The 14284-nt window shown below is 47.3% G+C and overlaps 1 long non-coding RNA gene across 1 annotated transcript in view; it reads right to left on the reverse strand.

The window, feature by feature from the left end:
• Positions 1 to 14284, reverse strand: part of LOC142014178 (uncharacterized) — a 39666-nt gene that overhangs the window by 17152 nt on the left and 8230 nt on the right. The window contains exon 2 of the long non-coding RNA XR_012645879.1: positions 11285 to 11415. This is a non-coding gene — a long non-coding RNA (uncharacterized LOC142014178). The remainder of the gene's footprint in view (positions 1 to 11284; positions 11416 to 14284) is intronic.

Genomic DNA, 14284 nt, shown 5'->3' on the forward strand with positions numbered 1-14284 from the left:
TGTACTACAAGGAAAAGAATCATGGTACACTCACTGTGAGTTCTACAGTGAAACAGCAAAAATAAGCTTTCAGGAGCATCAGCATGTGGCTGGCTGACCAGTGCAATGAACCAGATTGTATTTTGACCTATATTTACACCCATGCACACATGCTCCCTGCCATCATAATACTTTGCCTTCACCCAGGATGATGAGATGTGATACTCTTCACTAAAGTCTAATCTACTATTAATCAGCACCGAGCTTTGAAAGACTCTGGGCATCAAACAAAAATTAAACATATAATAGTTTTGAAAACTCAAAGGCAATGCAGCCTGGTAAATGACACTCATAATAAATATTAATACCTAACTCGGATATAGCACTTTTATCTGCAGATCTCAAATAACTGTATTCCCATTTTACCTGATGTGGAAACTGGGACACAGGAAGGAAGAGTGACTTGCCCAAAGTCACCCAGCAAACCAGTGATGGGGCTAGGACTGGAACAGGGCCTAGATCTCTTGATTGCCAGCCCAGTGCTCCAGCCACAAGGACACATTACCTTCAATATGTCTATATTTTCTGCTATTTCTCATTAATTGTGACAGTACACAGATATTAGGAGTGAGGTCTTCTTCATCTGAGGCACAAATCAGTGGACCCAGGATCAGATTTTTCTTTCTGATTCTATATTTATTTGCATGACAGAGTTCCTGGTATTGTTTGATCAGGAAGAGAGACTGAATAACAGTACAGTAGGGGCCCCACATTCACGATCTTAGGGTTCATGAAGTCAATTATTCGCGAGCAGCCACTTCCCCATGGCTCCAGAGCAGGGAGCACCAGTGGCTCTGCTTCCCATGACTCTGGGGTGGGGAGCGCCAACAGCCGCCGCTTCCCTGGGGCCCCAAGCAGGAGCTCTGGCAGCCACTGCTTCCCCAGGGCTCCAGGCAGGAGCGCTGGTGGCTGTCGCTTCCTGGGGCTTTGGGGTGGGAAGTGCCAGCGGCTGCCACTTTCTGGGGCTTTGGGCAGGAGCGCCAGCAGCTGCTGCCTTGCCAGGGCTCTGGGCAGGAGCGCTGGCAGCCAGGTGCCAGGTGCGGAGCAGCTGCAATATTCGCGAAATTCAACATTCATGAGGGTTCTCAGCACGGAACCCTCACCAATGTTGCGATCCTACTGGAGTAGCAAAGCTCATACAACCGCAGAAAACAGCCACATCTCAGCCTTCAGCAAACCAGCAGGATCTCCCCTAATGACTTGCTGTAGGATTATTCTAACACAAAAACAAAAACAAACAAAAAACCCCTCTTAAAAGCACCTTCTGGAAGATTTCCTCCCTGGTCATTTTGTTTTGAGTTAGGGTTTCCACCTCAAAGAAGAGGCTGCACACCCTACTTTCAGGCTCCTCAAAGGTTTGTAAGGATCCTTAGGAATCTGCATGAGTTCAGGACCCACATATGGAGGCCTTGTGCCTTTGCAGCTACTTTGCTTTCGCCCTTGATGTCTTCTCATCCCCTATTCCACTTTCCATATTAAAAATATGAATGTATTTATTTTAAAAGGGCATGCTTTATTATTTGTCTGAATGCTAAGACTGAGCCAACTCTTTAGGAATTCCTTGATGGAATCTGCAAAACAAACGAATGAACAAATGATTGTTCCACAATGATGCTGGATATACGAATCTGACAGTGATGTGAGCTGTACATATTTGTGACCATATCTGAAAGTGAAATGTAAGACTTTTCATTGTATGGGCCTTTCCACAATAGCAATGATTGCAGATTGGCGTGGAAATACCTTCTTGGAGATGAAAAATGGAAATGATCCAATGTTTAAAATGTAACTACAAAAGCACAAATGGCATCAAAATAAAGGAGGGGTGGAACAGGCAGCTCCTTTGGAGAAAATTATGGTTCACTTCATTTTGTTTATAGAGCCCAGACAGTCGAATTATGGTTTCATCAGAAATCCATTGATAGATAGACTATGAATATAAAATGCATTGCAAGCCTTTATGTAAATCCTAAATCTAGATGTCACAGATCAGTTTGCCTATCCTAAAGTTCATAGCAATTAGAAAGTTTGACTCTGAGAGCTGTTATTTTCTTGGCCAGTATCTGGGCAAGTAGCATGACATGAATAGTTTTTTTGCTGAAAGGAACCCTTGAAACACACAAAGCTATTTTGCAGCAAAAAATGTACTTCCAAGATTTAATTTGATACCATATGCTATATAAATTATGTAAAAAAAACCAACCTTCATGTGGCAATAGCACAGCACGTCCTAAATATTTTGTCATTGGGACTTATTTTTGAACCTCTGGCACTTCATCTTTTTGTCAACGTCAACACAACTAAATGTTCTCTCTTAAAACTTCTGGAAATGATCTTGTTACATAGTAACAACCAAGACTTTTTAAACAAAACCCCCAAGATTAGGTATCAATCCTGCAAGACTTTCAGAAAGGATATATTTCTGGATGGCCATATTCCTTTTTGGATTAGGTGAACTACTGAAATTAATAAAGTTACTTTGTCAAAAGGGTTTGTAGGATCTGGACCTCAGCTGGTAACACTGCAGATCTTTCCATGATTCAACCTGTCCTACCCTCCCCTCTGAATACCTGGGTAAGGTTGTATCCCAGGATTTTAGAAAGGGATGTTCAATTCCTGGCTCTCCAAGGCCATGTCTACATGGGAAGCCTCTGTTGACAGATGTCACTGTTGGAAGAGATTTCCTGGCAGTACCTCTGTCGACAGATCGCATCTACACACAAATGCAGATCAGAACAGCCATCTACTCTCTCGACAGAGCAGCCACATGGCCCAGCCATTCTGTTGATAGAATTGGCTCCCCTATTGACAGAAGATGCCCTATAACCCCAGAAGGCAGGCGTGTATGGAGGGAAAGCCCTTCCGGGACCACAGGCCCAGCATGCCTGTAAAAGGCCCCCGTTACCCATGCTCCCTGCTCATGAAAAAGCTTGCCTATCTCCTTGGGGGAAAAGCCAAGGTGCCACAGGGCTCCCTTGCCATTTGAGAGAGATCCAGGTCTGTCCAAACTGCTGATATGCAGGCTTGTCATGGACTGAGGGCCAGCTTATGGCTGGCCACCCCCCAACAGCTACCACTCTATGGGCCACCAATTCAGCATTAGGAGGTCCACTGTCAGGGCCACACTAATGCAGGGGAGGCACCCCTGGGCCGCAGGCCCCCACATGGAGGGAGGGAGGGGGTGCAGAGAGGATGGGATGCGGGAGAGTGGTGGAGGCTGAAGGATGTGGGCCTCACCTGAGCGCAGGGCCACTACCTGCCCCGGATTCTCTTGGACATGTCTGGTCTTCTCCCCTGCAGGTGGTGCGGGCCATCAATGCCATGCTGCTGTGGAGCTCATCTAGATCAGTAATGTGGATGCCCTCATGGTAGGCTCTGAAAGCCTCAGCTTCCCCAGTTGCTTTGGGGTGCTGGATGAGACTCAGATTCCTATCTGAGCCCTGGACTACAGGGCCACATGATATATGAATAGGTAGGGCTACCACTCCATGGGTCATGCAGGCCCTGGGGGACCACCTACGTCAATTCCTCAGCATCTACAACAGGTGGTCAGGTCTGAGCCACGATACAAGGGTCTTCTGAAACTCCAGCCTGTTTCAGAGGATGGAGGTGGGCACCTGTATTCCCTACCAGTAGCTGGCCATCAGGGACATGCAGATGCCTCTGTGCGTTGTAGGAGACGTGGCCTACCCACTCCTCCTGTGGCTAAAGAGGCCCTACACTGGTCACCTGGACCTCACCCAGGAGCTCTTTAACTCCTGGCTCACATGGGCATGGAACCCTGTAGAGCTTGCCTTTGGACAAGTAAAGCAGAGGTTCTGGTGCCTCCTGAATCAACTGGAGTGGGGGATCAGAATGCCCCCACATTGTAGCTGCCTGTTGCACCCTCCATAACTTGGTAGAATGGAAGGGGGAAGGACTTTCTTCAGGGGTGGGAGCCAGAGGGCTGCAGCCCCTATGAACTGCCAGGTGCCACACCCAGCCACCAAGTACATGCAGAAGGGATGCACATTCAAGAGTCTCTGCAGGAGCACCTCACCTGAGACCCTGATAATCATCCCTGGGTCACCTCCGGGGGGTGGGTGCCCTGGTCTGCAGTTCTTCCACCTCCCCTCCCACTACTCCACCCATCCCCCCACGCTCACCCAACAAGGAAGGATGTAGGTATGGTCCTAAAAGAACTCCCTTCTACTGTGCAAAATAAAACAGCATACAAAACAAACTATAACTTTCTACAAACCCAAAATACAGCTCTGTGTAAAAATAAACATGTCTGTTTGAACTACATACAAAAGTGCACTATGCCAATATATGTGAGGGTTGGGGCCAGGAGGCATCTGAACTGGGAGAGGGGCACTACTCTAGGGAGTGGGTAGACGGCTGCAAGCCATGCTGACTGTGGAATCCCCATCTGCCCTAGGTCCAGGGTCCCCCTCAGGGCTGGGAAAGGGCCAGGATAGTGGGGAGGTACAGATGGGTGGGACTGCTGTGGGGTTGGGCTTGGCAGAGGGGCAGGGGGAGCAGGGAGGGCCTGGGGGGCAGAGGCACAGGCTATATTTGCTGCCTACCACAGGGTCTGCAGGAGCAGCTGGGGCATGGGCTCAGGATGAGCAGAGGTGGGAGCAGGGGACATTGGAGGCAAAGAGAAGGGGGTCAGCAGGGGCTGTGGGCATGGTGTCCCGGGCCAGCCAGGCCTCCACAAGTTCGAGGGCACAACCAACCCTGGCCAGGCACAGTTTTGAGACCTGCAGCTGGTCCTTGTGCCACTCCCCCTCCTTCTGCAGCCGCTACTGAGTGACCTTGGTCTGCTCGCAGATAACGGCTCCCAACGCCCATTAACTGTCCTCTTCTGGGAAGTGATGGACTCTTGGACCGCAGGCACATCTCTGTGCTGGTGAGGTGCCCTCTCTCTGTGGCACCAGTCTTGGTTGTGCTGGCTTCAGCTCCTCCTTGGGGCTGCCTAGCTAGACAGCGGGGTGGCCTGGCCCTCAGTCAGTGCAGCTGTAGGGAGCGGGGAGATGATGAGTCCTTCCTGCAGCAAAGCCCCCAAGACCCTGCCCCCACACCTTTGCGAGCAGCAGCCCCTGTCCTCAGGGATGGGTCCATCTGGGGTGTGCATGCCCATGCTCCCTGAATGGTGGGCCCTGCCACACAAGGGCACTGTGGAGTCATGGGGACTGGCCTGACTGTAACCATGCCCCCCCAGGCTACTGTCCCAGAGGAGGGCAGGGGCAGTCATGGAGGGCCCCCTGCCTGGGTGGTGGGTGAGCCCTGTGCAGCTACGGCCTCCTCAGGGTCCCCCACATGAATGTGTCTTGTAGTGCTGTCCAGGACGGATGGATGCTGCTCGTGGCCCACAGGCATGCCTGATAACAGATAGCTGAACTCCGTGTGGAGTGGGCCTGTCACCCATATGGCTGGCACACTTCCAGGCATGGCGGGGTGGGCGGCCTCCCCGGGGTCATGCAGCTTGGGGCTGCGAATGGGCCAGCAGCCATGCTAAGGGGCTGCCTGCAGGGTCTGGGCAGGACACCCTGACATGGACGTAGCACACATACCTGGCCCAGGGTGGGGGTTCCTGTCCAGGTTGTCCCATCAGGGCCTGTGGCATACCCTGCCACCTCCCCTCCCCCAGCCCAGGTGTACACGCCTCTTGGGGGACTCGCTGAATCATCCCACAAACAGGTCTGGGGATGCTCAGGTAGATGTCAGAGGACAGGGCAATAATGAGGGTATCCTGGCTGGATTCAAGCTTGGAGGGCGGGTCTTTGGGTGGATTCTGGCTACTGGCTGAGTGCCTCAGTGGGGTGGACCTCCTCCTGGTGTCCAGCGTCTCCTGTCTTAGTGCTCTGTCCATGCCCCTCCCCACAGTATGTGGTCGAGCTCCTTGTAATGGGGGCATGAGGGCACTCCAGCTCCCAACCACTGCTGGGCATCTCTAGCCTGCATGTAGCCCTGGTGCAGCTCCTTTTCTTTTGCATGCACTTCTTCGAGGGATGTGTGCAGTGCGGTTGTGCTGTGCCAGGGCTCTGGCAATGCAGGCATAGCCAAGGGCATTGCAGTGCTTGGCACTGGGGTCCAGCACCAAGGGCTTGTCTGCCCAGAGGAGCAGCAGGTGCCAGACCCATGTGCTGGACCAGGAAGGGACCCACTTTTGAATCTGCTGAGCAGGCTCCTGGGAACCCTCACTGGAGTCCTGGGAGCAGTCAGGCTGGTCTCGGCCAGCCTCTACCATTTTTTTAATGGCTGGGGAGTGGCTGCTGGGTGTGTTACTGGGCACATGCGATCAGCCTGCAGCCACACATCCGGCTTCCTGCATGGGGCCTCCTGGAGCCCTGTTCCTTTAAATATAAGTGGGGGCACTAACCATAGAGCCCTGTTTGCAGTGGAGAGGGCATCTCCAGGCTCCAGGTAGCCAGCACCATGGAGGACCCTCTCTTTTGACAGAAGCATCTACATGGGAACTCTGTCTACAGAATACTGGTGACAGCGGTGCTATACCTCTTCAGGGAGAGGTATAACTCTGCCAGCTGATCAGCTGGGTTTTGTCGGCAGATTCCCAACAATGAACTTGGGCCATGTAAATGCTTCACAGGTTATGTTGACGAAAGCCCACTTTTTTCAGGAGAAGCCACCCATGTAGACGTGGCTCTGCAGACTAGTTATGTAACTATGTAACTCAGTCTTTCTATCTCTCAGTTTCCCAAAATGGAATAGTAGCATTGTCACCACTTAGAGGAGAGAAGTGAGGATATATACATATCCTCCCTACCACCTGATTTCCTGCTCCAGATTTAAAGAAACAGCACAGGTGGTCCCAAAGACTACTCTGTTTTCTGCAGATCAGCTCTGGCTTCTATCATGACACTATTCTCATTGTCTAATTGCATCCTGATTTTACAAAGCCACGAGTCTGGGGGACCAGGGCTAGTAGATTTTGTGGGCCCCCTAGGCTCTGGGTTGGGGCTAAAATGGGGGGGCAGTTATTGTGAGAAGGGGCCATCAGGAAGTGGGTTTGGGTGTGGGCGGGAGGGAGAGGGCAGGAGCAGGCTGGGGGTTGGAGGGCATGGGAGGATGGCAGGGTGCAGGAGCAGGGTGGGCCATTGGGACAGGAGGGATTGTAGTGGTGGATGGTGGCTGGGGAGTCTGGGCAAGAGGCATTGCAGAAGTGGGATGGGGGTCTGAACAGGAAGGGAGTGAAGGAGTGTGCTGAGAGTCTGCGTGTGAAGCGATGAAGGAGCGGGGTGGGGGGCCGGGGTGGGTGGGAGGGAGCAGGAGCAGCCTAGGGGGTGAGATCTCACCCACAGAGGGGTGCTTACCTAGTGCAGCTGCCTCACCGCTCTCAAGCACAGCCCACACTGCTCAGATTGGCTGCAATTCTGGCCAGAGTGGTGGGGAAAAGCCTCTCCAGGCAGTGCTTCTGGGCTGTACTGTTACCCCAGCTGGGGATTAAGGAGGGGGAGCAACAGCAGCATGTGGAGCCTGATGCTGCTTCTTCACACAGCCAGGCAGAGTCCATGCGCTGGATCTGGCCCCAGCTTGCCTGCCTCCACCTCACAAGGCTCAAAATGCCATATCTCACTCCCTACAGTAGACTGAATGCTGGGGAGGGAAGCCCCGACCCTTGGGGGTCAGATCCAAGCACTCTGTGGGCAAGATCCAGACCACAGACCAGGTGTCCCCAACCCCTGGGGTGGGAGAGAAGCTCCAGGAATCAATATTAAATTAACTTAGCAGAGCTAATCTGACTGATGCTAATTAGAAGGGAATTTTGAAGGTGTCTGTGCTAGAAGTTATGCAGTGTATAAACCCCACAGAAGAAGGAGGCAATGATCTATTGAAGGGTTATCCTTTCATGGTGATGGCTGGCCTGCCTTTCCTCACAGGCAATGCAGCATGGTCAGGAGCCACATGTTTATTTGCTTCTCCATCTGTGCAATAACCTCCTTCCTGATAAAGGAATACAATCATGGAGCAGCAATTACAGCTACTGGGAATGGTATTAATTCCTGTGGGGCTACCTCGTCATCCTGGATCCACTGTGCATCAGTGGCAGAGCTGTGACTAGAACCCAAGAGTCCTACTCATACACCATGTCCACAAAAGATTAATTCAGATTTCAGACAAAAGTACAACATGAACTAAAAACCTCTCCTGTCCCAACATTTTGGCTTTAGAAAGAAAACAACTAACATTCCAGAAGCATATGTATTGCCATTCAGCAGCAGTCTTTCCACCCCATTCTTTTAGCATTATGTAATTTATTTTTCTCTGCGACTAACGGTTTTCCTCCAGCTACTTTCTATTATTTCTTTCCTTCAATATAACTGTCTGCTTTGGCAACACTTTCATCAGATACTTGCAGGAAATTAAATAATGAAACATGGCAGAGTTTCAAAAGTCCTTTTTCTCAAGGGGAAACGTGACAGGGTACTAATGTTTTGAGGAACTGGGAAAAAATAAGTTTCACATACACTGAAGCTATTGCATGTGTAATTGACAAAAACGATAAGCCTGGAACTCTAAGAAAGCAATGTATTTCTCCAGCAGGTTAAAAAAAAAAGCCTTTGTGAGAATTTCTTCACTTTTACGACACATTGGAAAAACAAACTGTACATGTAAAAGGCAGAATCTAAGTAATGGGAACGAATACCTAATCTGATGCAAAAATAAAATAATGTGCAGTGTACAAAATGCACGCATGGTGTTCAGTCACATAGGCATTAACCAAGGGCTTCCACTTGTAAAACTGGGGAACCTAATACCTAAACTAAAGGAGAATCTGTATTAGCTGCAGTTTCATAGCCTTAGGGTTTATAGAAATTGAGGGCTGGTGATAAATAACACTCCAACAGAATCATCACACCATCACTTAGATGAAGCTCCTTCTGAGTGCTCAGGATTCATTGGAGTTAAAATGACACACCTGTGCTAATTTTAAGGTATTTGCAGTCACAAGAACTTCCCGGCTTTCACTTTCTGAAACCTAAATCCCTATTACTCGAGTTAAAGAGGAAGCATCCCCGTTAGGGGAAACAGCAGCCATCAGAAGCTGCCATGATCACACAGTGACATGCCTGAACAGCTCTGATATTCCATTGAGTAGCTTCCAGTCATTCTGGCCAAATTTAGGGAGAATTCATGTGGTGACTATAGGCATCACAGGCTATTTCAGCAATGAGGGAGATGAGGAAGAAGCACTGTGTCCAGAAGACTGAACAAAATGTTCTCTTTGGAGTAAATGCATCAGAGTCATGTGCCCTCTCTTCAGCCTACATGGCATTAGAACAGATTGTAGTAAAACAAATAGAAACAGATGAAAATCTGAGCTTGGAACAAAAGAACAGTGTGTGTGTGTGGTCTCAGGAAGTTTCCCATACAACTCTCGATTAGTCCCTTATCATGCCTAGTTTCTGAGAAAGGACCTCGTCCATCATAGCCAGTAGGAAGCCCATGTGGCCTCCCCCTGAGCCAGAGGATGAGGTGCCACCATCTCCAGGTCAGTGGTGCTAGACCAAGCTTGCTCCATCCCCAGGGGAAGAGAGGTGGAGTAGGAAGCAGAAAAGACGGGGCCTCTAGCTTAGTTGGAACAGCACCCAGGAAGGAGGCAGAAGTGCCCCACTCTGTGCTGCCCACCAACCCTGCTGCCAAGACAGGGGAGTGTTTGGATCTAGAGAGGTCTGAGGCCACGAAGGAACTGGAGCTGGTGGGATAGCCAGTAACCAAATACCTGGACGAGCCTGAGGAGCTGGAGGGACTGCCAGTTGCTGAGTACCTGGACAAATTTGAGGAGTCTGACTTGGTGTTTGGGTAGGAAGTAGCACTGGGGTTGTAGACTGATGGCATGGTGGCTTAACAGATGGTTAGTGTGTTGTGGGGGGATTCCCCACTGACCTGGTGGCCGGGTACCACACCACTGTTAAGGCTCTGGGCTGGAACACAGTGGAGTCAGGTGGGCTTGCATTCCCCTATTCCCTGTCACTCCCAACTCCCCTGGCTGTCAGCCATCCCCCTGAAGGTTATGAGGCCACTGCTTGCCAGCTCTGCTCCCCACCTGAGGGACAATGCTATCAACTGTTTGTCAGCACTGCTCCCTGCTTGAGAACGCACATCAACCTTTCTCTTGATCGTCATCTATTTTCTCCCCCAGGCAGTGTTCCTCCCCGTGGCTAGTTCTTCCTTTTTCGAGACAGGTGCAGCCCTGGGCCCCCCTGCAAGCCAATGGCCCACCTGCCTGAGAGGCTCAATGGGACAACTGATCCATTATACTGCCCAAGATAGCAGGCAGCTGATTAATTCAAATGCAACAGTAGAAAATGGATCTTACCACAAGACCGGCTTTCAATGGTACACTTAGGTTTGCTATAATTAAATAAAGGTACGATCACTAGCAGGATCTACTGCATACCATTCCTATAAAGCTACACATTGGATCTAATTCTAAAGTTTTACATACAATAGTATAATTTAGAATTTCTATGATGTCTCCATCTGAAAACCTCATTGTGTTTTAAGGATTATTTCATTAGCTTGCCTTAAACACTGCTGGGAGGCAACAAATCATATTGTTAACCCCTTTTTTAGAGATAAGTTAAATGAGTCCCAAAGAAAACAAGAACTTCTTACAAAGTCACATAAAAAATCTGTGGGAGAACTGAAAGAAAGCTCATGGTTCCAGTATTGTCCTTGTATTCCTTCTTTCAAATGAGGTAAGAAAAAGAAACTCTCCCAGAAAGAGACATTACATCAAAAGAAAATGTAGCATGAGAAGAAGATACCAGTGCTAATATGCCAACTATCTGAGCAACGGGGTAAGAGCTAAAAGCATTTGTTTATAAGTTATTCGAAATGCAATATTGTATGTGATCATAACTCTCACCAAATGAACTTCACGGCATGATTTAAACACTGTGCAACTGCCATCATATCAATACAAGCAGTAGGTTTGAATGATACTCCTCAGTTGGGCCTTACTGGACCCTTAGGCAAGGTGAGGCGGGGTGGCTCTGAGCTCCTGGAAGGGGTGTGGGCTCTGACAGAAGGGGCACAGATAGAGACAGTTAGTTGTCAGTGCTGCCTGAAGCATGCTGCACTCTGACCCCCACCCTGGTTAGAAGGCCTGTCCCCATTTCAGCGTCCAGAGTTCTGAATCATTTTGTCTTACCATCAGAAAAAAGGAAATATCTACTCAGGTGATTTGCGTGCGCACACACACACACAAAAAATGCAAGGCAGCCAAACTCACTGCAAGGTTGGACAAATCTGCTTCTTAACTGTATGACGTTAAGCTGGACACGAGGTTAAGAATTAGCTCCTTCTTCAGCTTCTTGTCTCATCAAGCAAGAAATCTCAGTCTTCTGCTGCTTTAATTAGGACCTGTGAGGATACCAATGCCAATTAGTTAAACCTCCTGCTGGTTAGGAGATCTGAAGTTTTGCTTCATTAAAAACAATGACAAAATAAATGCTAGAAGGTTCTTGTAAATCTCATGCTGTGTATTGTATTTCCAGAGCTGACTTGACAAAGAGGCTTCTTGTCCAAAGAGCTCCTCAGTGTGTGCAACATTAATGAGTTCTACCTGATTATAGATCCGCTACCCTAAAGACAGCAGGAACGTTTCTGAAACTTTCTATAACTTTTACTCCCTCTCTTTTGAAAACACAGTACGATTTGTCCACTGCCTTGACAATGTGATCACAGATGTGGTCTTCTGGAAATACAACAGACAATATACTCCAAGAATAGGAAACACATTTACTACCAGTTTACTCCAGCTTTCATGTGGCTCCACTATAAGGTACGAGAGATCACATAATGCAGGGAAATAACACAAAAAAAACCTATGAAGAATAGTTGAAATTGTCTAACCATAACATTTTTAAACATATTCAATAGAGTGTAATCCAGCCTCAGGATTTTAACAATATCAATACTAGTCTAGGTTTTCCTGAATGTTGTTAAAAACTACAGATTTAATTCAGTGTTTTAGTTCCATGAGTGATCTGCCTACAGTACTGGTTAGTTGTTCGCTTCTTAGCAAGAGTTTGATTTTGCACCACTGAAGTCAGTGGAAGTTTTGTCATTGTCTTGAAATGAAAGCAGGATCAAATCTGTAAAGAGTACATGAGGGTGTGGAGGTTTTATTGGCAGAGCTTGAGATGAGTACATTACTCCTCAGTATTGGGACAAGGAATGAATCATATGGGTCACCCAAATGCGTGGTGAAAAATGTTTTTACCACCCATACACATTGTATTTGCCACATAAGTTACAAAAAAAAATTAACAAATATTCTAAAGAGTTTTAAAAGTATGTATGGTGATTATTTTTCAGCTCTCTCTTCCTGTAAAGGCACATCCCTCAGTTACCATAATTCCAATTGTGCAGGGCTCAGAGGGAGCAATAAAAACCTACACAAATGACATGAAAGTGGCACAGTTTTAAAATCTCTTATCAGAGAACTTCAGTGGAGGTGCTGGGAATCTTCTCTTCCCAAGTGAATAAAGCTCAAATTTCTAACACTAATGGACCAGGAGAATCAAACTTTAAATCCCTCTCTTTATATAAAAGATCTGTCATTGGCACATCACTGAAACTTGCCTAAATGGGGCATTTGGGTAAGGTAATTTGGAGGCAACTTTCCTTATTCTTCCTGGGGAAGACACAGAAATATTTCTCTGATAGTTTGATTTTTAATGGTAGCTTTTTGAAGCTGTTCAGGGAGTTGGAACGTACAAATGAATCCTGGGGAGATGGATTAATGCATGAGGGCAGGTCCAAAGTACCTGGTCAGTTCATGTACAGTAAACTCTTTCATATCTGGCAGCCCTGGGACCAGGAGGCTGCCAGACATTCAAATATTCTGGACAATGGAGAAGTATACCTAGCAATGCATAACACTAAAAAAAAACAAGATTAGATATTAAGAAACAAACAAAAATGTATGCAGAGTACTTCATTTGCCAACAACAGTAGTGTTATACACTGCACACTTACAAATAAATACAGCAAATACAGTGTATTTACTTCCACTATATTGTACTTACGGGAAATGTAACTAAAATTTACTTATGGATAAAATGACAGTTATTTTAGAGTTCCAGGTGAAAGAATGCTACGTATGAGTTTACTGCATATGTATGTATGAACCTACACACATATGTAAAGATTTAAATTGCCCTCATTTACTTTCATGCTACTTTAAACCACAGGAATTAATAGGGATGCATAGCTATATATAGGACAAGAATGTGGCCTGTGGTTCTTAGTCCCTTACCATAAAATGTCATCACACTGCCACACTGTGTTGAATGTGTGATGCATGAATTTGTCCCATCAGACAATCACATGCATCAAAACATGTAATGTAACATGGTGGTGTTAGTGACCTTGGTGAAGAAATTAAGAAAGTTATTTTTATTTTAAAACTCATTAATACATTTTGTTTCAGAAAGTCTGCAGAATAGGCATAAGAATAAAAAATAGTGAAAGTTCTCCCGCTTTGTATTCACCAAAGGTTGCAAATAAAGTAATCTGACATTTAAAAACCTTTCTTGATGCCTGTTGCCTTTATTCTGACATTCTGCCTTTGTCAAACGTTATAACTATAGCGAAAACAATGAGAAGTCCAGGGGCATCTTATAGACTAACAGATATTTTGGAGCATAAGCTTTCATGGGCAAAGACCCGCTTCATCAAATGTAATGTAGTGTTGATTCCAGAGGCAGGTCTAATTATACAGGAGGGAGTTCTTCCTTTTTGTGAGCCTGTACACTTAGACCTGCCTCTGGAATCTCCACTACATTGCTTGCATCTGACGTAACAGGTCTTTGCCCATGAAAGTTTATGCTCAAAAATATGTTAGTCCATAAGGTGCTACAGGACTTCTCATTATTTTTGCAGACACAGACTGACACGGCTATGCCTCTGATATTCGTCAACTACAGTGAACATTCTTGACGGACATTCCATCAGGATGTGACATATGCCTCCGAGGGACCTTTGATTTCCTCTCATTTTCTTGGTCAGTCACCCATTTTATTCTGTGATAGCTCAATCCCGACAGGTGCTAAATACCTGGTGCTCCTATGGGACCTGATTCTGAAAGAGATGCTAAGTGTCCTCATTTCTTGAAGACAGAGCTTCAAGAAGGGCAAATTGTTACAGCTTTGAAGATCTGACCCTGGGAATTTTGCCATTGACGGAAATGGGAATAGGACTAGACATCATACCTGCTTCAGAGCTC

This window comes from Carettochelys insculpta, chromosome 6, assembly GCF_033958435.1.
Source record: "Carettochelys insculpta isolate YL-2023 chromosome 6, ASM3395843v1, whole genome shotgun sequence".
Taxonomy (NCBI): Eukaryota; Metazoa; Chordata; order Testudines; family Carettochelyidae; genus Carettochelys; species Carettochelys insculpta.